This window comes from Lepidochelys kempii, chromosome 10 (genome assembly GCF_965140265.1).
Source record: "Lepidochelys kempii isolate rLepKem1 chromosome 10, rLepKem1.hap2, whole genome shotgun sequence".
Lineage (NCBI taxonomy): Eukaryota > Metazoa > Chordata > Testudines > Cheloniidae > Lepidochelys > Lepidochelys kempii.
Window position 1 is genome coordinate 23,373,894 of NC_133265.1, and position 24,543 is coordinate 23,398,436.

The 24,543-nt window shown below is 43.6% G+C and overlaps 1 long non-coding RNA gene across 2 annotated transcripts in view; it reads right to left on the reverse strand.

Moving 5' to 3' along the window:
* Nucleotides 1-3,370: 3,370 nt before the first annotated feature.
* The window catches only part of LOC140918336 (uncharacterized), a 35,858-nt gene continuing 14,685 nt past the window's right edge, over nucleotides 3,371-24,543 (reverse strand). Inside the window, exons 1-3 of one of the 2 annotated variants that reach the window (XR_012161150.1) lie at nucleotides 8,539-8,605; nucleotides 4,822-5,018; nucleotides 3,371-3,925 (exon numbers count right to left, since the gene is read on the reverse strand). This is a non-coding gene — a long non-coding RNA (uncharacterized lncRNA). Of the gene's footprint in view, nucleotides 3,926-4,821; nucleotides 5,019-8,538; nucleotides 8,606-22,322; nucleotides 22,436-24,543 lie in introns of those variants that run through there. The other variant, XR_012161149.1, reaches the window with a different exon arrangement.

Consider the following 24,543-nt stretch of genomic DNA (forward strand, 5'->3'; position numbering starts at 1 on the left):
CATCATCATCTTCTTCGTCCCCAAAACCTACTTCCGTATTGCCTCCATCTCCATTGAAGGAGTCAAACAACACAGCTGGGGTAGTGGTGGCTGAACCCCCTAAAATGGCATGCAGCTCATCATAGAAGCGGCATGTTTGGGGCTCTGACCCAGAGCGGCTGGTCGCCTGTCTGGTTTTCTGGTAGGCTTGCCTCAGCTCCTTCAGTTTCACGCGGCACTGCTTCGGGTCCCTGTTATGGCCTCTGTCCTTCATGCCCTGGGAGATTTTCACAAAGGTTTTGGCATTTTGAAAACTGGAACGGAGTTCTGATAGCGCGGATTCCTCTCCCCAAACAGTGATCAGATCCCGTACCTCCCGTTCGGTCCATGCTGGAGCTCTTTTGCGATTCTGGGACTCCATCATGGTCACCTGTGCTGATGAGCTCTGCATGGTCACCTGCAGCTTGCCACGCTGGCCAAACAGGAAATGAGATTCAAAAGTTCGCGGTTCTTTTCCTGTCTACCTGGCCAGTGCATCTGAGTTGAGAGTGCTGTCCAGAGCGGTCAGAATGGAGCACTCTGGGATAGCTCCCGGAGGCCAATACCATCGAATTGTGTCCACAGTACCCCAAATTCGAGCCGGCAACGTCGATTTAAGCGCTAATCCACTTGTCAGTGGTGGAGTAAGGAAATCGATTTTAAGAGCCCTTTAAGTCGAAATAAAGGGCTTCATTGTGTGGACGGGTGCAGGTTTAAATCGCTTTAACGCTGCTAAATTCGGCCTAAAGTCCTAGTGTAGACCAGGGCTGAGTTAGGCACCTAGGCTCCCTATACAATGAATAGAAAGAGATAGACACCTAAGAACACTGCCCACAAAAGCCAGAATGCTAAGCAAGAAGCTGCCTGAGCTAGCCTGTGGGATGCCATGGACAAGGTTGTGTGCTAAGCCCTGCCCCTTTCTTGGAGATAGGTGTCTAGCTCTACTTAGCAATCCACGAATGGGAACCCACTGCCTGGAGTCAGGCAGCTTAGGCACTTAAGAAGTTTCTTGCAGAAATGAGTTCAGCACCTGCCTCGCTCCACACAAAATTGCCAGAATTGCCCACCTTATAACTTTTATTCCACTGGTTAGAGTACTCACCTGTGATGTGTGGGATCCAGTTGCAATTCTCCCCCTAGAAGGGAGATCCCTGTTCAAATCCTACCGCTTAGGAGAGTGTGCTAACCACTGAGTTGTGGCGTATTCTGATGCATGGCTCCCAAAGAGTGATTGTATCGGGGGGACTGGTCCTATGTCTCCCAACTTCACATAGATGCCCTAATCATAGAATATCAGGGTTGGAAGGGCCCTCAGATGGTCATCTAGTCCATCCCCCTGCTCAAAGCAGGACCAATCCCCAATTTTTGCCCCAGATCCCAAATGGCCCCCTCAAGGATTGAACTCACAACCCTGGGTTTAGCAGGCCAATGCTCAAACCACTGAGCTATCCCTCCCGTACAAAGTCATTTCCTTTCTCGCTCGCTCAAATACTATTTAAGTAGCCACAGTGGAACAATCATTGAGCCAGACTGGGGTGGAGGGTGGGAGGGGTTTTAGGCATCTGAGTACCTTTGTAGATCTGGGACTGACTGTCCCAAACCATAGTAAACAGTAGAGTCAAGTCACAGGATTGTTTCTTTCAGATCCTTTCTCAGTAAAAGGAAGTGGTCTATAGAAATGAAGTACAATAGGAACAAGCCTGACAATAGTACTTCATGCAAATACGTTACTTTCTGTAAGTGAAAAAGGGATCCAAGCTAAATTATCTTCCTTTCCTTTGTATTCAGATGACAGCAGCTTGGCAGACAGGTTGCGGGAGAGGACCAGGTCACGCGTTTTCATTTTGTGAAAGTAGTGTGTTATGTAGTTGTGTGTGACTGGTGCAATATAAATCAGTCCCACAACTTTAAAATGTAATACTTTGCTGGTCTTTGCTTTTGCACTGCGCAGAAGATGCTGTAGTGATCTACTGACAGAATATTAGACCCAGATTTGGGAAGATATTTTCAGCCTCCAGCTTTTTATGGCATTTTCATCACCACTGGCTTTTAATTAGTGACAAGCTAATAGGTTAACAATCAGACACATCCCACCTCCCTAATATGAGATTCTGCTACCTCTCCTTTAAACTTTTGAACCGATTCATCTAGAATGCTAATCTAGGAGACAAGCAAATAGTATGATGAGACATGAAAACTCTCTAAGGGATCTGCCAAAGTTTTAGCTGATAGATGAGATTTTAGCAACAATTTGGAGGAGACATAAAACCGGCCTTGCATCAGAAGCCAATTATTGCACAGTGAAGTGCTGCCCAAAAATTTAATGATGGGATTCCCTCAAAAATTGTCAATCTTAGTTGGCACTACATATTATATTTCCTAATGTAAAGCAGACAGGAACCAATGGGGAGAAAGGTAAGGGCCAACAGCTGCAGGACTCCCATACAATACATCAGGTGCAAAACACCACCACCTCCCCATATGCTTGCTGAAGCAGCTAGCTGCAGGAAAAAAATTAGTGCATGCTACATGTGGTGCCCGTGGGGGACACATGCAGGGAGTCTGCTTATAACGGCTGTCAACACAATGACAGGTGCCTCCACAGTGCTGCAGATGAGTGTGCAGGAGCTGGCTCAGTTCCAAACTCAGAGAGGGCTGAAATTTCAGCAGGCACAGCCAACCTTACCATACTTGGCAATTTCATTGCTGTCCCCACCATGACCCAAACTTAACCTGTTCCTGTGACCCAAGAACCCCTTGATGCCATCTGGCAGAGGACACAGGAGTACATAGGGGTACAGCAATCCCCTGGGTTCACCAAAAGAATTTCATGTGCAGTCTCTAATGAAAGCCTGTGTCACATCGATCTCCATACTCATTGCAAGATGTATGTACAGAAAATATGTGAGGAGTTGTGTCGCTATACTGAAAATTATGTTCTCTAGGCCTTATAGTTAAAGGCAGTGTGATGGGTTTGGGCCCTTTGGAGGTGTCACCTGATGTGCTGGGATGCCACTGAGTCAGCCTATTCTGCCAGCCTGGGTCCCCTTTACCTGGCCTTGCTGGGTTAGGCTCACAAGCCTCTTCCACCCAAGCACACAGGCAGGGCCACACCCAGCTGCACAGAGAGACAGAGATCCGCTCTGGAAAAATTCAGCCTTAGGGGCTTGCCCCAAAACTCTCGTTCCCACTCCCTTTAAGGGGTACAAACCCCAAGGTTTTATGAAATTCGCCCCCTCCCTCAATGTAGAGGGAGATATGCACAGCTTCTTCCCCCCCCCCGTTAAAAATTACATAAACTGGGTTATAGTATAAACAAGAAATAAGTTTATTAACTACAAAAGGTGAATTTTAAGTGAATATAAGAGACAACAGACAGAACAAAGCAGATTGCTGAAGAAATAAATCAAAAATGCAAGCTAAGATCAAAATACCGAAGAAATAGGTTATAAAATGTAAATTCTCATCCTAAATGTTATTTTAGGCAGGTTGAAAAGTTTCTGTGTTTCGAGTTCCGGTTATATTTCTTTTAAGACTGGACTTCCCCGCTGCCTTCCCTTCAGGTGTTTTTAGCAGTCTTTCTTCTTGGGCAGACAGGCCATGGAGAGGATGAGTCACATTTGCTTTCCTTCTCACCCTTAAATAGGATTTACATAGGGTAAGAATTCTTTGTTTCCCAAACTTAACCCCCCAGCCCTTCCAGTGGAAAGTTACAAGAAGTCCCAGGTAATGTTTAGTATCAGGTGACAAGACCACCTGACTGTAGTATCACATCATCCATGAGTCAGCGGCTCTGGCCAAGCCTCTTCACAGTCCATTGTCCTCGCTGATGGGCCATCCACCCTGTCTGACTTTTCCATTGTTGTACCTGAAGTGTTAGCAGTGGGCGTCACCCAAAGTAGCATAGCTGAAATACAGATACATAGTCAATATCTTAACTTCAGATACAGAAATGATACAGGCATACAAATTGGATAATCACATTCAGTAAATTATAATCTTTCCAATGATATCTTACAAGATCCATCTTGCATTAAGTACCTCTCAGTTATGTCATATTCATATCATAAGCATATTTTCATAAATAATATGGAGTGAAAGCCAGGTCTCTCAAAAGTAACATGCTTCTCCAGACAGACTTCTCCAGACAGAAGGTAGGAGACATATTTCCCTTGTGGCCCATTATGTACTATGTTTCTTATAGAAGTCTATTAGCATACTGAGTCAAATGCTAATGAAGAGCTTGTGGAGACTTCTTCAAAAGGAAATTAACAGGAAGATGTAAACAGCTGGGGGAAGGGTGGGGAGGGTTGCCAACTTTCTAATTGCACAAAACCAAACACCTTTGCCATGCCCCCTGCCCAACCCCTTCTCTGAAGCCCTGCCCCCCACTCACTCCATCCCCCCTCCCTCCATTGTTGGCTCTCCCCTACCCTCACTCATTTTCATTGGGCTGAGGCAGGTGGTTGCGCTGTGGGCTCTGGGGTGGGGCCAGAAATGAGGAGTTTAGGGTGCAGGAGGGGCTCTGAGCTGGGGCAAGCATTTGGGGTACAGGAGGGGGTGCGGGCTCTAGGATGGAGCTGGGGATGAGGGGTTTGGGGTGCAGGAGGGGGCTCAGGGCTGGGGCAGAAGGTTGGGTATGAGCTGCAGGAGTGAGTTTGGGTGTGGAAGGGAGCTCAGGGATGGGGTTGGGGTGCGGGAGGGGATGTGGGCTCTGGGAGAGAATTAAGGTGCAGGAGGGGGTTCCAACCTGGGGCAGGGAGTTGGGGGTGTAGGAGGGGGCTCCATCTAGGTGGCGCTTACCTCAGGCAGGCTCCCTGCCTGTCCCAGCTCCGTGTGGCTCTCAGAAGCGGCCGGCATGTCCGGTTCCTAGGCACAGGGTAAAACTGCCCTCCAAATTAACTTCTTCAAAATCCTGCAAACACGCCTAAGGAGCCCTTTGCAAACACAATTACTCAAGCATGTGGATGACATCAAATGTGTTTGCTCCTTAATATCCACTAAAATGAAGCCAGAAATTATTTCAGTTGGATCAATTCTTCCCACTTCATTTAACTTTATAAAAAAACACCAGGCTCTTAAAAGAAGCTTGACATACAATATTTCCTGTCAAGAGGAACATGGAGAGCTGGGTCTACTAGTCCATTGGTCCATTAGTCCACTGTAATACTAGTGTAATTCCATTGATTTCAGTGGAGTAACTTCTGATTTACCCCAGTGTGAGTACAGAATCATGCTCCAAAAGAAAAGGAGCTACAAAGGAAGAGTGGCCATTTATTTTCAACAAGCTGAAGTCCAAGATGTTGAAGCACTAGATAAATATGGATGGATAAACTCCTAGAGTTTCCCTGTGAGGTAGGTAAGAGACTCAGAGAGCTTCTTTCACCTACTACTGAAGTACATCACAATCTGTAGTGAAAAGTTGCATCTCTCCAGCAGCGCACAGCAGCCCTGTGCTACAGAACAGTTTTAGGACCATTCTAAGATGCATAAACTTTAGGTTAAAATTAGTTAAACAAATAATTACATACAACTAAATCTTCTGGGGGGAGTTAAATGTACTTTCCCAGGAATTTGGCAGGAACACCAAGCTTAGCAGACTCCTACCTTTACAGAAAGTACATTGGGCCTTTAGAACTGGAATAAATTGTTCAACAAATGGTCTTTCAAGCAAATTTCCTCTCATGATCCCATTATCAACTGTTCGGTGTGAGTATTGTGAGTATTTCTTTGAGAATCTGATATTCATGAGTTAATATTTTAGATGTGTGATTGGTCACCTAAGTTGCACGGTATTGTTTTTGGTCCTTGACTGAATGATCTAAACTTTATAAGCTGCTTCTGCGGGAAATTAACTTTGTTTATTAACTGAACACATTTTGTCTTGTGATCAGACAAACCTTGCATAAAGGCCTGAACTTAATTTCTGTGAACAGCTGCATGACCAAAACTTTGCCTGCCTGAATGCTTAGGAAAGGCAAATGAAAAAGACTGAAAACGGCCAGAGTAAAATTCATTTGCTTGTGAATAATTTCTTTCACTATTCACTGAGTGACAGGGCTGGAGGAAGAAACAGAAATGTCCTTAAAGATTAAAAGGACTACCAGGGCCAACCTTAGGGAAAATGACACCCTGGGTGAATTTGTATTTTGGCACCCCTGGACCCCACTGCCTCCCCATCCATCCCCCCCAGCCCCACTTCCTCCCCAGGTTCCCCTCACATAGCATCTGACCCCTGCTGTGTCCCTGGGCTCCCTACCCATCACCCCTGGCCCCTACTACTTCCCTGGGGTCCCCACCCCTCCATTACCTCCTGGCCCCACTGCCTCCTCTCCGCCCCCCCCCCCCCATTGCTCTGAGCTCCCTTCCATGGCCTCGCACTCCAGGCCCACCCTGCTCCTTGCCTCTTGTGGTTGCCCGTGTCGCCCACCCATAAGGCCAGCCCTGAGGACTACTCAGTATTTATCAGGGATAAGTTGTTACTTGCAGGTGCAAAAGGTAAGAGCAGAAATCACAGCCAAGGAAATGAGGTGGTTCTGTAGATTCTATGTGAGGAGGAAGCAGAGCATAAATGTAGAAGGGACAGCTGAGTAACTGTGCAAAAGTACAAATGAATGAAAAGAGGAAATAAGGTCAAACAGTGGTTCTCAACCTTTCCAAACAACTATACCGCTTTCAGGAGTCTGATTTGTCTTGCATACCCCCAAGTTTCACCTCATTTTAAAACTACTTGTTTACAAATCAGACATAAAAATACAAAAAATGTCACAGCACAATATTACTGAAAAATTGCTTACTTCCTCATTTTATCATATAATTAAATACATTGATTGAAATATAAATATTGTACTTAGATGTCAGTGTGATACTTAAGCCTGTTTTTCACTTGTGAATCTTGTCAGAAGCCGAGCCCCGCTGCCCAGGACTGACGCATGTAACTTAGCTTTGCGGGGGACCCTGTGGCATGGGACCCCATGCAATTGCCCTGCTTGCCCCCCCACAATGCTGGCCCTGCACTTGCAACCCCCCTAAACACATCCCCGGATCCCCCTGGGGGTCGCAACCCCCAGATTGCAAAACACTGATCTAGATGAGTACCCCCCTGGAAACCTCTGTGTACCCCTGGTGTCTCAGTGAACTCAATTTTCCTCCTTCTTACTCTTTTAAGGCCCAGTTTTCAAACTATCTATGGGATACAGCTATGTGCAAAATGAGAGTGAGGTTGCAAGCCCAACCTTAGAATGCAATTACTATTTATATTATATGCATTTACACATGCAAATTTGTAACAGAATATCTAAAGTGTGGCTACTGTCATGCATATTGCATATTGCTATGTACAGTAATGGCAATTCTGGATGAAATTCACCCTAGTGCAGAGGGCTGCACAAGGCCTATCAACCACTTAACTGGCATTTCATCCCTCAGAACAGGTCTTAAGTAAGATCTAAATGGTGGACAGGTCTCGTGCAGGCCCTTGTCACAGAAACACATTCACTCTGAATGCACAAATTTAGTACACAATTGCTTGTGCATTTTTGCACAGGGGGTTGGGCTTCTGGTATTTTTTGAAAACAAATCAGTCATTTAAGACACAAGTTGGAAATGTCTAGCCCATTTACTGATACAATCTCCCAGATTCAAGTGGAAATGTCAAATTCAGAAATGTACTTTGATATAAAATGCCACAAACCTCCTCCATATCTTGATTTTAAGCAAAGATACTGGTTTGTATTCTGGACACCATTTGTTATTAAACATTTCACTAAGGCTTTCCAGCCCAATTAAGAAACATCTGTGTCCACTATGTCTAGAACAGGCAGAGTCAAATAAGAATTTGATGGGATGGGTTTCAGACCATTTATTGCTAACACAGTAAATCTAGAACAGCTGAGGCTGATAATTGAATCTTGAATGTCCCATCTTACAAGCTATACAGGAGTACAAAGGGGCCGATTCTTAGCTGGTGTGAAGTAGCTTAGCTCCACTGAAACCAAGGGAGCTTCACCAGTTCATACCAGCTGACGATCTGACTCCAGGTTTTTTAACCAAGCAGGAGGTGGAGGGGTGGGGGGGAAGGGGAAAGAGAGAATGACATAATAAGGAAAAGCTGGATGATAAAGGCCTAGTCATAAATCACAAGAGCGAAGCCAATGGACATGATCTGAAAAACTTCAGAAGTGCAGGTCCATGTATCAAAATGTGCCCACAATTGTTTGCTCTATGTATACTTGCAATCATTGTTTATTCACAAGGGCAAATGGGCAGAACATGCCTCCTGGGCTATTCACAAATGCACATACTTAATTTGCATGCACAATCACAGCAAATGTTGTGCAAATTATGCATGACATTGCACACACATTTTTGCACTCTGTCCTGTGCTTTTGAAGACACAAAAATCAAGTCCTTAAATTCAAATAGTTCTGATACAACTTACGCGCATATCAATTTCAGATAAGAGATACTTTCTAACCATTGAGAATGAAACAAGAACCTGAATTTGTAAACCAAACCTACTTGGAGTCCAGAAGCTCAGCTGCTGATCACACAGCCTCATTTACGGGAAACCATCCAGGTGAAAGAGAAACTAACGTTGTTTCTTTTTCCTACTAATACAGCTTTGTACACTCTAGCGATATTGTTTTTACCATGTTATCTTTGCAAGCACAGATAACACTGTGGTTACAGATAATTATTTTTGCAGATGCCAGAAATTAATCTGTAGTAGTTTATGTCCTAAATTATCACTTTCATTTCTTTCATAGCTTTTAAGGCCAGAAGGGACCATTATGATCACCTAATCTGACCTCCTGCTTGATAAAGGCCATTGCAACTTCTTTGCATTCTAGTCATTCAAAGTGGGTTGGTTTTCTTTTTCAGTGACCCAGCACCCCAGCCTGTTGTTGGAGGTGCTGCCATATTGGAAGCGCTAAATCAGAGATATATGTAAGTGGAGCAACACTCAGCTCATTTGAGGGAGAGGGAGAAAATAGCTGCCTACCACTTTCCCTATCCCTACCCACGCCTCCGGTCCTTAAAACTGTATTAGCTTCTAATGGCTCCCTAAAGACTAACCCACCAGTGGAGATCACTGGAGCCAAGCACACTCCAGTCACACACCCTTTCTACACCATGGGGACTGGGAGGGATGGAGTAGAGCCAATTACTCCAGCTGTACATCGTCCTCAAGGCTCATTAGGGCATCTTTAAGTCTCCATTGAGCCCCCAAAGCAGTACAAAGGAGAAAGAACAGAGCCAAAAAAAGTGACCTGCCATCTTTTGGATATAAAATCAAGGTCCTGATCATTAAGAGGCCCGATTGTCAGAACTTTAAGCATGCAGACAAGTATAGAAGTTTGCACATAAATATTGCAACTCCTCACTCATTCATAACTGTGTCTGCAAATTGCCATTTCAAATCACAACTGGTCACATCTATGTGCAATTACTTAAATTGTGCATCTAACTATCTGAAAATCAGGCCAGTAAAAACTGATGTCACTCTTTAGAAGATCAGGGTTGTTACTACTGGTGTCTTGGAGAAGCTATAACTCACATGATTTCATTCTAACTATTAAAATTCCCTCTGTGATCCCAGCTGGATTCAGTGAGTTTCACTTTCTGTCCTAATCTACTGTACAGTCTTGCAGTTGTTGTTAAATACTGCCCAACCTTTACCAAAGAAGTGACTGAACAGTGGTAGACAAAGTAATTCATAGGTAGATATGATTAGATTCAGATTAGCTACTGAGTAACAGCCGTGTTAGTCTGTATTCGCAAAAAGAAAAGGAGTACTTGTGGCACTTTAGAGACTAACCAATTTATTTGAGCATGAGCTTTCGTGAGCTACAGCTCATGCTCAAATAAATTGGTTAGTCTCTAAGGTGCCACAAGTACTCCTTTTCTTTTTGAGATTAGCTACTATCACCTAGGTGACCAAGACTCAAGGTTATTCATCCAAGAGTTCTGAAGGAACTCAAATATGAAATTACAGAACTACTAACTGTGATATGTCACTTATCACTTAAATCAGCCTCTGTACCAGATGACTGTCCGATAGCTAGTACAATACTGATTTCTAAAAAATGGCGATTCCAGAGGCAATTCTGACCATTACAGCCAGTAAGCCTAACTTCAGGACCAAGGCAAACTGGCTGAAACTGTAGTAAAGAACAGAATTATCAGATGGATATATGAACACGATATGTTGGGGAATAGTTAACATGACTTTTGTAAAGGGAAATCATGCTCACCAATCTATCAGAATTGTTTGAGGGGATTAAACAAACATATGGACAAGGATGATCCAGTATCATAGTATCCCTCACCAAAGGCTCTTAGGCAAAATAAGCAGTCATGGGAAAAGAGGGAAGATCCTTTCATGGATCAGTAACCGTTTAAAAGATAGGAAACAAAGGGTAGGAATAAATGGTCATTTTTCACAGTACAGAAAGGTAGATAGCAGTGTCCCTCAGAGATTTGTACTGGGACCAATGCTGTTCAACATATTCATAAATGATCTGCACAAGGCAGGTGAACAGTGAGATGGCAAAAATTGCAGATGATACAAAATTATTCAAGATAGCGAAGTCCAAGAAAACTACAAAGAGTTACAAAGAGATCTCACTAAACAGGGTGATGGGGCAACAAAATGGCAGATGAAATTCAATATTTATAAATGCAAAGTGATGCACATAGGAAAACAAAATCCTAACAATATATACAAAATGATGGGGTCTAAATGAGCTGTTACCATTCAAGAAAGAGATCTTGGAGTCATTTTGGGTACATTCTGAAAACATCTGCTCAATGAGCGGTGGCAGTTAAAAAAGCTACCAATGTTAGGAATCATTAGGAAAGTGATAGATAAGATGGAAAATACGAAAAAATCGTTTTTATTGCCGTCATTCTTTACCTAATTGCTGGGAAGTTTACAGCTGGCATTGGAACCATTTACAGAATGGACGGAAAGCTGTTCAGGCTTAGCAGGCTGAAAGCCAAGAGCAAGATCTCCACAACATCTGTTGTGGAACTTCAGTATGCTGAGGACAACACAATCTTTGCCCACTCTGAGAAAGATCTTCAAACAGTCTTGTATGTGTTTGCTGATGCTTACGCATGTCTTGGTTTCACTCTTAATATCAAGAAGACTAAACTGCTCTATCAGCCCACTCCAAATGAGGTATTACATGCCCTATCTATCAAAGTCAATGGAGTGGCAGTGGAGAATGTCGATCATTTCCTCTACCTTGGAAGTCATCTTTCATCCAAGGCAGATATTGATGCAGAAATTCAACTTCGCCTGAGCTGTGCCAGTGTAGCTTTTTCTTGTTTATGGCACAGGGTTTCTGAAGGTCACGACATTCCAACAGACACCAAGCTTCTTGTTTATCAAGCTGTTATTCTTCCAACACTGTTGTATGGGTCCGAAACTTGGACAACCTATAGACAGCACTTGAAAGTCCTTGAGAGGCACCATCAACGCTGCCTTCGTAAGATTCTGAAGATCAAATGGGAAGACAGGCACACCAGTATTAGTGTTCTGGAAGAGGCAAAGACCACCAATATCGAGGCAATGATCATCTATCTGCAATTCCGCTGGACTGGTCATGTTGTCTGGATGCCAGACCATCGCCTCCCAAAACAGGTACCTGTTCTCTCAGCTGAAAGAAGGGTACCGTAACGTGGGTGGACAACAGAAGTGTTATAAGGACTTGCTGAAGGACAACCTAAAAAAGAGTAATATTGACATTGACACTTGGAAGACACTTGCCCAGGATTGCTTAAAACAGAGTGAAGTCCTACATGATGGTCCCCTGGATTTTGAACTTGCTCGACAACAAGCTGAAGAGGACAAGAGGTGCAGGAGGAAGGAGAGACTGGCTTCCAGTCATGGTCAACAGCCTCCTGCTGAGCCTGAAAACATTGTAATAGAACTTATGGTTCAACGATTGGCCTTATTAGCCACCTGAGGACCCATAACTGCCATGGAAGATGATCATACTTGGTAACGAGTGATCGCCCATCATGATCACTAACATCTCACTGTCTTTAATGTAATTATCCTTATAACAACATCTAGGGATGGATCCCTGGGCTAGAGATGGGGAATTTAGGCACAGATTTACACTTAAAACTTTTGCTGGTATAGTGGGGTCACTTGGGGTGTGTGGTATTTTAACAACACTTCTATACCAGGAAAAGCCTAAGGGCCAGTCTAGACTGAAAACATACATTGCCATAGCTATGCCTCTCAGGAGTGTGAAAAATCGACACCTCTGTCACAGTGGGCTTGATTTTGCTGTCACTTGTGGGTAGGACAGTCTTTATTTAGGAGAGGTCATAGCATTATGCCTCAGATGTATGCTTGCCACTAGCTGCCTTCACTAGCTGCATTAAGATAATATATGTTAGCCTAACAGACATATAGCTCTTAAGTGAACCATTACCATGTCTTCTGTCAGTTGCAGTTACTTTCTCTTCTCTTTCCTATAAATGTCATGATTTACTGCCATGAATTTTGGTTGGAGGCATGATCATCTCAGGGAAAAAAAATCCCATCCAAAGGGAACAAAAGTAAAAGCAGATGCAGGACCCTGTCCACTCATCTTATGATTTTTAAGGTGAACTCACTCACTTATTGTTGTGCCCTTTTCTCATAAAGGGAGTTTCCCTGCTACCAATCACTGAAGCTGCCTTTGTGCTTCTGCAAATCTCTCCTGCAGTTGCCAAGTGCTGTAAACTGATAACAGTTAGGAAGACGCGCTTTAAACTGCGCCAGCTCAGAACAAGAGTCATTGGCATGCTGTGACTGTCTAGAATGGTGGCAGAAGGTTTGGTTTCTGTTCTTGAACTTAAAAGAGCCTGCACCGATCTTGCAAGTTATATGCCCTATTATTTAATCCCAAAGGCATGTGTATAGTGAGCGATACAGCACATTGTTACATTAGTGCAGGTATATCCTAAGACTGACCTTCTTCAGAAGTGAATTAGTTGTTCCCGAAGGACAGGTTAGACTGAGAGCCCTGGAGGGTAATATTCACGTATCTGCTGATGAAGCATGGACAGCAACATGGTAATATTCCTCCAGTGTAATTCAGTTGATCTATCTTAGGTACTTATATGGCCCCTATCTCTGTAATTAGTATCTGAATGCCATGGTTGGAGCGATAATACAGCCCTGTTTGACTCCTGTTTGTACTGTGAAATGTTCACTCTGGGAGCCAGTGCTGCTCAGAACAGTCACTTTCATGTTAACATGAAGAAATTTTAGGACATTGAAGTATTTATCAGGACATCCAAGTTTAGAAAGTACAGTCCAGAAGACACGGCGATTCACTGAATCAAAGGCTTTATTTAGATCAATAAAAGCCATGTACTGTGGTCGGTTTTGCTCCCAACACTTTTCTTGCAGCTGCCGTGTTGTGAAGATCATATCCCACAGTTCTACGACATGGTCGGAAACCACTCTGTGACTCTGGTAAAATTTCTTCTGACGGGGCAGAAGGCAGGTTGCAAGGATCCGCGCCAGAACTTTGCCTGCAATAGCTAGGATGGAGATACCATGATAATTTCCACAATCCACTTTATCCACTTTATGCCTGTCTGGCTCAGAATGGACTTTTTCTCTGCTGGGTCCAATTGGTAAAGGTCTGGTAGGGTTTTTGTCTCCCTCACAGTACTGTGGAGGCACAGTTGGGTAAGGAACAGGACTGGGAAGTAATATTAGAACATAAAGCCTGAAGAGAAACAGCTTCCAGAGATAAACGAAACCTGGGATTTTGCTGGTGGATCATGTGCCTGTAAGAAAGGGAGACCTGAAGTCTTCATAGACTGAGGTCTCCCTTGGTACCCTGTGGTCCTCCTCATGGGAGCAGGGCAGGAGGCAAGAGAATTCATATGTGAGCTGAGTCCTAGGGGTAAGCTGAAGAGGGTCTTCCCGAGCCAAGTTATTGGTTACATGTAACCCTGTAACCCTGCATTGGACCCAGTTAAATGCCTGCTGTGTGAGGGGGTGGACATATAGCCCCCACCCCTTTGTTAAAGCTGTGGCCTCCTGCTTAAATCCATCCCTGTGCCTGTCTTTCATTGCTTCATGTCCTGACCAATGACTTTCTGTCACTAGTGTCCTGGCCCAGATTGAACTGATGGCTTAGAAGCAAAAGCGGGCTTGGTTGGACTCTGACTGGGCCAGCCTTAGCTCCATCTCATTCATGAGGGAGCAGCGATGCAGCCAAGTGTGAAAGAACTCTCTCTCTCCAATTGGAGACCAGCGAGTGCAACAGCCACCACCTCTACCTTAGGGTATTTCCTTCTCTTGCCAGAGCATGCCCATTCTGCTGCTCAGTGAGCCTCCTCACTCACACAGATGGGGGCTGGGTCGGCTTTGCTATTAATCTTGAATAGCAGAGGATTTGAGCGGAGATGCAATGTAGCTGTGGTTACATTTAATGGTTAGTGTACACAGAGCCACATGAAGTTTGGGTTTGCTTACATTCAGGTTTATGGCTCATCCCATACAGAGATGAACTGTAACCCCCAAATCCAGATCTGGTTTTGGTTTTGGTTTCCTAATCTCTCCAAAATTTGGGGGGATATTTGGATTTGTTTCCAATTCAGGCCCATCACTAATTTTAGCATTTATTGGATGTTATCCCTAAGATTAAATACTCATTTAACCTCAGTAGGACATATGCTGTACTTACAGTATATTATAGGAAACTTTTAATTAGTTCACATTGTCACTGGAAATATAATTACATTAAACCACTTAAAAATGGATTTATTAGCATGTAACATCAATTCAATGCATTTCTCCCCCTACCATTTGCCCAGAGTTTGATTTTATGGCACACTTGTCACAATTTTTCAAACTAAACGAACTATAGAGCTGTGCAAAGTTGATGATTTTCATTTCACAGAATATCATGGATTTCCACCCCACGTCCCTGAGGTGTGTTGCATTTCATACATACACACACACAAATTTTACTTCATTCCAAATTTCAGCAAAATGATTAATTTTACACTGAAAATGGGAAAAGGGCAAAGTTCTGCATGTTTTTGATAGGAGGCCACGTGTGCTCAGAAATATGCCAGGTTTTGCTTTTGTCTAGTGGTTAAATCACAGGAATGGAAGTCACCAGGTTCTTTTCCTCATTTTGCCACAGATTTGCTGTGTGACTTTGGATAAACTGTTTAACCTTCCTATGCATCAGTTTTCCTGTCTGTAAAAGGGACTGAAAATAGGAACTTCAAAGAGGTTCTGTGAGGTCTAATGGTCCTTTGAGGTTCATAGACAAAAAGGGTGTTTACAGAAGGGTCAGATATTATTGTTACAGCAGGTGTTCCTGGGTGGCGCTGTTCTTTTTCTGAGTATGTGACCACAGTTCAGTCTTTGAAGAAATGCTTGTGTTGTGAATTTAGAAAAGCGGTTTCATTGTGGGGGAACTGTAGCAAGCAGCTAAGGAGTTTATTCTCTGCCTTAATCTTGCTAAGAATCAATTCTTGAGGCACAGCTGTTGCCTGGGAACCGAACATTGGTGTTTTGGTCAGGATGGCTGCATGTCCTTTATGACCACCTTTGTCCAAGGACAGGCGTTTATAGCGTGAGCGCAACAAGTTCTACTTAGGATATGTCTACATTGCAATCAAAGGTGTGATTGCAGTTCACGAAGCATATCCATGCTAGGTTTAATCTGGATAGCACAGCTAAAAATAGCAATGAAGACATGATAGCACAGACACTGATGTGGGCTAGCAATGTGAGTACGTATTCAAGGTACAAGGCAGGCTTGTATAGTCTGCACTGAAGCCAGCACCAGTGTGTCTTCACTACTGTTTTTAGCCATCCTGGCTAGATTAAAGCTAGCGTGGTGTATGCTACCAGTGCTACAGTCACACGTTCAATCGCAGAATAGACGTACCCTGAGAATATCCTGTGTCACTGATTCCTCCTGCAACAGGCAGCTGACCTGCAAGGGACGGGAAAGGGACAAACTGATTTATTGTTGCACTTAGCAGCACACAGCTCTCGCTTTCCTCCCCAAACCTTAAGGTCAGAGAGTTTATGTGAGTGAAACTAATAAATCAGCAAATATCTGATTGGAAAAGCCTTCAACTTCTACATTCACCCTCACAAAATGTAAAAGACACATATACACCATTCTGAGGGGTCTGAAATGGGTTCTCTCTGAATCTGGGTTATATATCATTCCATGTACCTCAGGAATCACACATAGCCCATCTTACTCATATTAGTTCAAGTTGGTTCCATGGATGAACAAAAGGACAGGCCTAAAATGCAATCCTTCCTACAATCTCAACATGAACTTTAAGGTTCAGTTTTGTTTGGATAAGATGGCTCCAGACTCTCTCTCCTCACAACCTACAGAAGACCTCACAGCTCCATCCCAAACATATCTGAGGTACTTCTATGACCCTGTGACGTTATCTAATTAAAATATAACCATATAGATCATTGTTGCAACCACTGTTATATATTTGCAGCAAATATTGTACAAAGGTTGTCGAGTGAGGTGTCTATTAAAAGACTATATTTTGCTGGTATGATTATGCTGTCTGTATGCATGTATCATTTTTGTATGTGAAGTTATAAGTAGTGGAATATCCACCAGCTTTATGGGGATTGTCTGCCCCATTCTTTGCAGTTCACCCTAATTGAGTGACCATAGCTATCCTGCATGGGGACACCTGTCAAAGCCAGATATGCCATGTAATATAGCTGCAAAAATGTTATAATTTGCCAGATATAATAATCTTGATTGTATGTTTGTATCACCTTTGTATTATGAGTTATAGATATGTATGTATGTCTATATTTCAAACCTGTGCTATGTTTCTGGGTGACACCCCCCCAGACAGTTTGACATCAGCACTGCCTAGCCTGCTTGATGGCCCATTAAGGACCATCAGCCATTGAGAGAAGGCAGGTACACCTTATGACTCAGCAAGACATGTAGGAACATGTCTATGGACAGAACTCTAGGCTTCCAAGCCATGTGCTATGCAGCTTATGTTTGAAACAAAGGAAGCACAGGCTGCATGGCAAAAGACTATAAAAGGCAGTTGCATCTTCTCCATTTTGTCTTCAGTCCTGCTTCTTACCTCCGAAGGAACTTTGCTACAAACTGAAGCTCTGAACAAAGAACTGAATGACCCATCCAAGCTGTGGATGTACTCCAGAGACTTGACTTAAGCCAGTAGTTTATTCCACCAGTGCTACAAGCCTGAACCAAGAACTTTGCCATTACTATATGTAATTGATTCCTTTAACCAATTTTACCTCTCACCTTTCTTTCTTTCTTTTTATAAATAAACCTTTAGGTTTTAGATACTAAAGGATTGGCATCAGCGTGATTTTTGGGTAAGATCTAAGTTATATATTGACCTGGGTGTGTGGCTGGTCCTTTGGGATCAGAAGAACCTATTATTTGATGAGACTGGTTGTAAAGAACCACTCATCTCTGACTCCAGTGTTTTTGGTGGTGGTGATATAAGAACTGGAATGCCTGAGGAAACTGCCTTTATGTTTTCTTGTTAGCCAGTGTGATGAAACAGGAGTTTACTTTTGTGGCTCGTTTGGTATATCTTATAAAACAATATCCACCAGTTTGGCGTTGTGTTTGCCCTATTTCTCAGCAGTTTGTCCTGAATTTTGTATCCTCAGTTGTGACCCACTAAGGCACAGTTACACACCCCCATTACTATAGTGTAGTACCTGAATGCCTCACACTCTCTAATGTATTTATTCTGGCAACACCCCTGTGAGTTTAGGAAGAGTTATTATCTCCATTTTACAGAGGGGAAACTGAGGCACAGATAGGCTAAGTGACTTGCTCAAGTTGACACAGAAAGTCTGTGGCAGAGTAGGGATTTAAATCCAGGTCTCCAAAGTCCTAGATTAGTAACCTAACCACAGGATCATCCTTCCTCTCAAATAACGTATTATCTGTGCCTCAGTTTCTCCATGTAAAATGCTTACCTATCGCTGCAAAGTGCTTTAAGATCTACAGATGAAAAGCATTGTGTAAGTAGTGTCTATTATTATTATTATTCCTCTTTATGATATCCCAATATCTTCTCCTTTCCATCTTGTGTGAACCTTCCTTGCATATATCCGAAAATCCCATTGTGACATCCAGTGAGGACCTGACTTCACTTCTGGTGATCAAAAAAGTTTGAATTTCCTGACTGCTAGTTAAAAGGATTGTTTTACATTTTTATTTTTTGGATTAAAGTTTTTTATTATTCTGTGAAAAAGAAAGCGCATGAAAAATATACATTAATTACATTAATTATATTAACTTGCTCATCGATTAGAGCAATCGATAATATGTACAAAAAGGCTGTGGGGAGGAAAATACAGGACATATTATATGGTTTCATCTAACTGGATGGATGTCTTAAACAAGGTAATAATTAATTTCCTGGCTAAATTGTCAGATGACTAAATGGTCATGAAAATTTGGCGACTTTCAAACATTCACAGCAACTGGCCAAATATTCATAATGTGAACAACTAACAAACTGCTCCTGTGTGTCATGGTGGTCCAAACTCAGCATCTCTATGTACAAAAAAATGTATGAATCGGGGAAGGAGAGATTTACAATGAAAATGTAATTGTTCCAGCTAATGATTTCCAGCAGAGGGTGCTTTGCAGTAAACGATCTAAATAAAAAACTAAATGTTTTCTTTGGAAAATGAGTAATACTGTTGACTTTTATAGGAACTTGCAAAGCACGGTATGTAAAAAGAGAACTTCCTGTGAATATGACAGATGCATGCAAATATAAAATACACACAAATCAAATTAAGTGGTTTTCTGGCTATCTCTGTTTCCTTTTTCTCCTCAATATGGCCTGTCTACTTCAGCAGAAGGCCCTTTCAACTATATACAACATGCATATGTGCATTAGTGCTAAAATAACTGTGTGCAATGGACTGCTTTAGCCTACTGCAAGAAATATAGTGTTGTGGCACAGCTAATTTGCAATTCAGGTTTTTTTAGCTAATTAGGTACCCAGGTGTGCATCCAAATGAAAGAGCAGTCACATTCCTAATTTGCATGTACAATTATTATGATTCTTGAGTGCAAATTACCTGTTATAGTGATTTATATAATCAGAATAACTGTGCATAAGTAGGTCTACAATTGTGGACCTAATGTCTTTGAAACTCTGAACCTCCTCTTTTTTGTAATCTGTCCCCTGTCAACTGCTCCAGTAGCATGAAGGGGTCAGAAAGCTGATGGAGATAGCCCCTAGGAAAACCCCCAGTACAGGATCTCCCAAGCCAGCATAGAGCTAGCATAAAGGTGTATGTCTGTCCCCTATGCCTGGCTTGAGGTAGGAAGGGGCATATTGATGGCTGTAGAAAGTGTGGCTGGCGCACACCAAACTCTGGCTATTCTGGGCTATACAGTGGCCCCCAGGTAGCTCTGGATAGTTGCCATAAATTAGGGCAACCACTTGGGCTGCTCGAAGTTACACAGGAGATGGGCAATCCAGGAGGGGCAAAAAGACACCTTTGCCACCCACCCTTAAGACTGCACAGGAGCCACAACTCAGAATCAGGGCACACAAAATAAAACTAAATTGCCGAAGCTTGAGAAATAGAAGCTGAGTTGAACCCAAGAAGGCTGGCTTGGCTTGGCACATTGTTCAGGGTCATTCGAGGTCGATGTACCAAGAGAATTGTGTTTCTGCTGCATTTCCATTCACTCAATAGCAGACCACAGGTAGGTGCATTTTCATAACTGAATGAAGAGTTCTGCCCCCTTACTCATGTTGAGTAGTGCCTTACTCTGTGAGAAAGTCCTTTTGTGGGATGGCTCACAGAAGCAGCAGAAGGTCCCTGTAAGTGTGTGTATTTGGGGGGGGCAACAGAGCCCGAACTGTGGCCCCATGCCCCTGTACCGCCCTTTCTCCCTGAGACCCTGCCCTCGCACCGCCCATTCCCCCAAGGTCCCGCTCCCATGCTGCCCCTTCTTCCCTAAACCCCGCCCCCTGCTCGCTCCTCTCCTCCCCCACACCCATCGCCTGCCCTTACTGCCAGTAAAAAGTGGGAGGGCACTGGATCCCCACCCCCTCGTTCCGGCACACCTGATGGCTTGCAGATTAGGATACCGATCTCAACATGAGTTAGGCAGGTGGAATCAAGGCCCTTATCTTAGAATATCTCTAAACAGGTGAGACTGAGCTGCCAGCTATATTTACTTATTTGTATCTCCTAGGAGCCCAAGTCATGGACCAGGGCCCATTGTCGTAGGTGCTGTACAAACTCAGAATAAAAAGCTGGTCCCAGCCCTAAGACGCTTACAATCTCAGTATAAGAAAAGAGACAACAGATTTTATAAACAGATGCGGGAGTGCACGTGCAACAATGAGTCCAGCGTGAGGATGAAGATCCATTGGTGGCTATGATTTAATTAATGACACCCTCTTGTGCTGCTGTCACTGTGGCTAGGAATGCTGATGTACGTTGAAACCCATGATTCAGCGCACGTTATAAGGCAGGTCACATGTCAGATGGTGCCCATAGGATGTAAATGACTAACCCACCACCTGTAGCAATGGGTGGGGTGGAGCTGCAGTGCCCCTCAGAGAGGCACAGTGCCTACCACAGCTCCCCATCAGAGTCATTTGCAACAACCTTTGGGGGAGGGGGATCAGCATGCTCCAGGCCTGGCAGCCAGCAAGCCATGGCTCTGCCTATTCACTGCTCCCTCTCCTGCCCCCTCCCCCCACTCCCAGGCAGATGCTGAAGGGTAAGGGAATCTCCCACCTTCCTCCAGGTAGCCTAGCTACTTTTTTCAAGTTCAAGATTAAAATGAAAGTGTACATATCAAGTAGGAGGGTGACAGTTCTGGGTATCTGTTAAGAAAAACTAAAGTGATCCTTTAAGTATAGAATGCTTGGAAATTAATTTGTTGCATATTCATTCTTCTTCTTCTTTTTTAATTAAAGAGAAGATGGGTGGTGTACAGTAGAGCCTCAAAGTTATGAATTGACCAGTGAAACATACACCTCATTTGGAACTGGAAGAATGCAGTCAGGCAGCAGCAGAGAGAGAGAGAGAGAGAGGAAAAAAAAGCAAATATAGGACAGTACGGTGTTAAAAGTAAACTACTAAAAAATAAAGGGAAAGCAGTATTATTTCTTCTGCATAGTAAAGCTTCAAAGTTATATTAAGTCAGTGTTCAGCTGTAAACGTTTGAAAGTTTTGATCGGAGTTACAAACATTTCAAAGTTCCGAACAACCTCCATTCCCAAGGTGTTCATAATTCTGAGCTTCTCCTGTATAATTCTTACTGCACAGAGCATGGTGAGGCAATGCAGTGTATGCTTGTGAGCACCAGAGAGAGCCAGGGAGGGAGAAGAGAGGAGAAAGAAGGTGGTGGGAGTTGTGTTGTCGTCATGAGAATTTGCATGAACGACAAAGCTGGTTTGATTTTACTGACAGCTTGCTAACCTGAGTCAAAATACAAGATTGAACTTTTCATAAAGGAAGTTCACTAGCAGGGAGTCACAGACGAATTGTCAGATTATAAGCAAACTCAGGACTCAGGGGGAGAACGCAGACTAAATTCTAGAAGGCAAAGAATGACTGAAGAATATTCAGTCAATATCCTGCAGAGAAAGCAAGAGATTAGGGAATATTCCTCAGACTACATGAAATGGTAAAGAAAAATTACAGACTGTGATGAAAGAGTCAGGCTAAAAGCTGAAGGAGAGCAAAGGATGGAGGTCACGAGGCATACACCCCAGCTGGCCAAGTGTCTCACTCCTGTGAATTTGGGGAAGCACACAGGGAAGGTCAGGGATCTAATAAGGAAGCAGGTATATCTACGAAGGAGGAGCATTATGGGGTGATATACTGGAGGGACCTGTGTATATGTGGGAATGGAATGAGTCAGCAGCTTGCTTTCCCCAGCAGGATCCTGCTGTCTGAAGAGCCTTTCAGTTGCTTCACCCTGATCTTGCTGTGTTCGGATAGAGAGAGGAGCCAGGTACCAACAGCCTTTCCTTAAAGCCCGCTGCTATAGCAGAGCCTGGACATACACAGAGCCTTGACTGGATCGTGTGTATTTTGCTCCTTCTAGGCTTTGTAGGTTACTATGGAAACCTGCCATGGCCCTGTGGGGTATTATGCTTGGGGGTGGAGGGGTCATGCGTTTGTGGTATAAGAGACTCAGGCTCCAGATTTCATTAGAGGGCACTGGCCATTCTGGGACATGTTTTTCAGTGTTTGGCATACAGCAATGTAAACAGTCACTTGCCTTAGCCATGCAGCCCAGTGTGACCAGGATCTCCCTCTCCCTCAGGTCATGTTTTGGACATTGTGCACAGCCCCAGTAGACAGGCTGGGAGCTCCATGAGGGCCAGTGGAGAGCTGAAACGAGAGAAAAGCTGTTCCATATCTGCTACAGCAACCTCAAAGCTGCAATACAGGAGTAGCCACAGCTGCTGTGGGGCTAGTGGGGTCACGGATCCACAAGCCCTGCCTCTAGCACTCCCCTTCCCGATCTGCATAACTCTGTGGTTTGACAGCAGAAGTGGCCCCCGCAGAGCCGTGGTGATGGAGGAGGGTGGGATTCAATATTCCTCCTCCTCTTCCTTCTGCACAGCAGCATCATAGTGATTCTGCTGTGTTCAGGGCCAGAGGAGACAAGATTTTCCCTTGTGTGAAAAATGAGTAATAGAAAAAACTACACAAAAACCCACAAGACGGAAAAGCTGCCAGTGACCTCCCACTCATTCAGAATTAATGAGCCTACTATTTTGCGTTGATACTCAACAGCGCCTTTCACCTGAGAATCTGGAAGTACTGTACAAACCTGCGTTCATCCCTCACGCTCCTGAATTTTCCTGGGCACTATTCCAAACCTCGTGGTACACTTGGACTTGAATGTCCATGTTCTAGTTCACACAGAGAAAGGTCAGCTGGTGTAAAACAGAACACCAAAGCAGCATGTGTCCAGCAGTGGTGCGGTGCTAGGGAGTCAGGGGCCAAGCCGAGGTGAGATGATAAGGAGGGAAGCGCGAAGAAAAAGAATGGGAAAGGGCAAACGCAGTAGAGGAGATCAGCTGGGTAAGAAGTGAATGTGAAAGAAAAGAAGCAACAAGCTACAGTACAGGGCAGGGCAGGGCAAGGACAGGAGGAGAACACGAGAACATCAAATAAGGGCTGGTTTTAACTTAGCTCATAAGGCCCTGCAAATCTCCCAGCAGCTCTGCATGCAACTATCTGCAATACACGTTTATTACCTGCCACAGTCCAGTAGTTCAAAGCCTTGCAGACAGAGAACTGTTTGCACAAAGAGGGAACTATCAGTTAAGATGAACTAATGAAAGTGACAAACTTAATGAGAGAAGCGAAACCAAAATGATGAGCCCAGAAAAATAGGGAGATGACACTTGACTGCTGAAACATAGGTATTTTAAGAAAAGTGACATTCTATAATGCTGCTGACCTTCAAATCTGATCAGACTATCTATTGCTGTCATAATGCGAAGGGCACAACTGCTTGAGTTCCACCATGTCTTTCTAGATTCAGATTTTGAAGGAATGGTAGTAACATCAGAAAACATGTGGGAACCAATTAGCTAATTTCCTTCCACGCAACAAGTCCATCAACATATACTCTTTAAAGTAATCATAAACCTAATAAGAAAAGTTTCAGAGGAACAGCCGTGTTAGTCTGTATTCGCAAAAAGAAAAGGAGTACTTGTGGCACCTTAGAGACTAACCAATTTATTTGAGCATGAGCTTTCGTGAGCTACAGCTCACTTCATCAGATGTTTACCGTGGAAACTGCAGCAGACTTTATATACACACAGAAATCATGAAACAATACCTCCTCCCACCCCACTGTCCTGCTGGTAATAGCTTATCTAAAGTGATCAACAGGTGGGCCATTTCCAGCACAAATCCAGGTTTTCTCACCCTCCACCCCCCCACACAAATTCACTCTCCTGCTGGTGCTAGCCCATCCAAAGTGACAACTCTTAACATAATCAAGTCGGGCTATTTCCTGCATAGATCAAGGTTTTCTCACATCCCCCCCGCCCCCATACACACACAAACTCACTCTCCTGCTGGTAATAGCTCATCTAAACTGACCATTCTCCAGGTTTAAATCCAAGTTAAACCAGAGCATCGGGGGGGAGGGGGTAGGAAAAAACAAGAGGAAACAGGCTACCTTGCATAATGACTTAGCCACTCCCAGTCTCTATTTAAGCCTAAATTAATAGTATCCAATTTGCAAATGAATTCCAATTCAGCAGTTTCTCGCTGGAGTCTGGATTTGAAGTTTTTTTGTTTTAAGATAGCGACCTTCATGTCTGTGATTGCGTGACCAGAGAGATTGAAGTGTTCTCCGACTGGTTTATGAATGTTATAATTCTTGACATCTGATTTGTGTCCATTTATTCTTTTACGTAGAGACTGTCCAGTTTGACCAATGTACATGGCAGAGGGGCATTGCTGGCACATGATGG